Consider the following 2,129-nt stretch of genomic DNA (forward strand, 5'->3'; position numbering starts at 1 on the left):
TTTTTTCCCTTAAAATACACCCATTCGTTGAAAAGTGGAATTTAATAGTGTTACATAGCCATAGGGTAGATACTAGTGCATATATCTAATCCTAACTGACACACACACACACACACACACACACACACACACACACACAGAATTTGCACAAGGATATGCAAAATTTCACCTGCACCCTGACAGGGCTCAAGGACATGGGGCAGGAATTCTTCTGCAGGATTACCATATAAACATGTGCATGTCCTAAAATAGTTTGTGTGTCTGTGCGTGTGTGTGATAATGGGATAGCTTGCCTAAGTAGGAAGAAAAAAATAAATATATTAGTACTTATCTTTCAAAAAAAACCAAACAGTACTCTGTATCAACAATAACAATAATACAATAAAAATAAATGTATAATTTGCATGATTGCAGAACAAACTGCAAACTGGTTTTATTTAATGGTATCATGGTAACATCAGACTCAGTGGAAGGGATTTTTATTTTTTTTTTATTTTAAACTTTAGTAAAGAGGGGAAACTCACCATATCTATGAAATGGATGTTAAAGGTTCAGAAACAGAAGGTACACAAATGTTCCAGAGAAAAGGGGTGCTTTTGACCCCTTTATCACCTGAACTAAATGCCCTAGAAGGTTCTAGGTTCGAACCTAGTGACTGACGAGGGCCTTACTGTGTGGAGTTTGTATGTTCTCCCCATGTCTACGTAGGTTTCCTCCCACAGTCCAAAGATATGCAGGTTAGGTTAATTGGTGCCTCTAAATTGACCGTGAGTGTGAAAGGTTGTTTCCGTCTCTATGTGTGTGTCAGCCCTGTGATGACCTGGTGACTTGTCCAGGGTGTACCTCTCACCCATGGTCAGCTGGGATAGACTCCAGCTTGCCCCACAACCCCGCATGGGATAAGTGGTTACAGACAAAACAACAACAACAACAACAACCAAATGCCCGAATGCCCTGTTTCTTTGGAAACCTCTGCACTTTTGCTCTCCATCTTTACTATATCAAGCATTTCAGATTTAAGATATTCCTAGAGGCGGCACGGTGGTGTAGTGGTTAGCGCTGTCGCCTCACAGCAAGAAGGTCCAGGTTCGAGCCCCGTGGCCGGCGAGGGCCTTTCTGTGCGGAGTTTGCATGTTCTCCCCGTGTCCGCGTGGGTTTCCTCCGGGTGCTCCGGTTTCCCCCACAGTCCAAAGACATGCAGGTTAGGTTAACTGGTGACTCTAAATTGACCGTAGGTGTGAATGTGAGTGTGAATGGTTGTCTGTGTCTATGTGTCAGCCCTGTGATGACCTGGCGACTTGTCCAGGGTGTACCCCGCCTTTCGCCCGTAGTCAGCTGGGATAGGCTCCAGCTTGCCTGCGACCCTGTAGAACAGGATAAAGTGGCTACAGATAATGAGATGAGATATTCCTAGATTCTTCTTCAGATACATTCCAAAAAGTTGCTACATGCAGTTCTCCTACCGACCACGAGAGGTCACCAGTTCCAGAGTGCTGAATTATTTGTTTCTCTTTAAAGTGCATATCCTGGACCATCTCATCTCATCTCATCTCATTATCTCTAGCTGCTTTATCCTGTTCTACAGGGTCGCCGGCAAGCTGGAGTCTATCCCAGCTGACTACGGGCGAAAGGCGGGGTACACCCTGGACAAGTCGCCAGGTCATCACAGGGCTGACACATAGACACAGACAACCATTCACACTCACATTCACACCTACGCTCAATTTAGAGTCACCAGTTAACCTAACCTGCATGTCTTTGGACTGTGGGGGAAACCGGAGCACCCGGAGGAAACCCACTCGGACACGGGGAGAACATGCAAACTCCGCATAGAAAGGCCCTCGCCGGCCACGGGGCTCGAACCCGGACCTTCTTGCTGTGAGGCGACAGCGCTAACCACTACGCCACCGTGCCGCCCCTATCCTGGACCAATTTAGTGTTTTTTTTTATATGAAAGTATGTCCCTTTACACACTCATCCAGAAGGGTAATTTTACACAAGGCCATCTGTCTACAGCAGAAAAAAATAAAATAACAAAACGGGTCTGGAAAAATCCCAAGGGAGTCTGGAGTCATATTGATCCAGATTCGTGAGTTCATGTGAGGATCCACCAGCAGGCTGAGAGACAA

Source organism: Neoarius graeffei, chromosome 16 (assembly GCF_027579695.1).
Source record: "Neoarius graeffei isolate fNeoGra1 chromosome 16, fNeoGra1.pri, whole genome shotgun sequence".
Classification (NCBI taxonomy): Eukaryota; Metazoa; Chordata; class Actinopteri; order Siluriformes; family Ariidae; genus Neoarius; species Neoarius graeffei.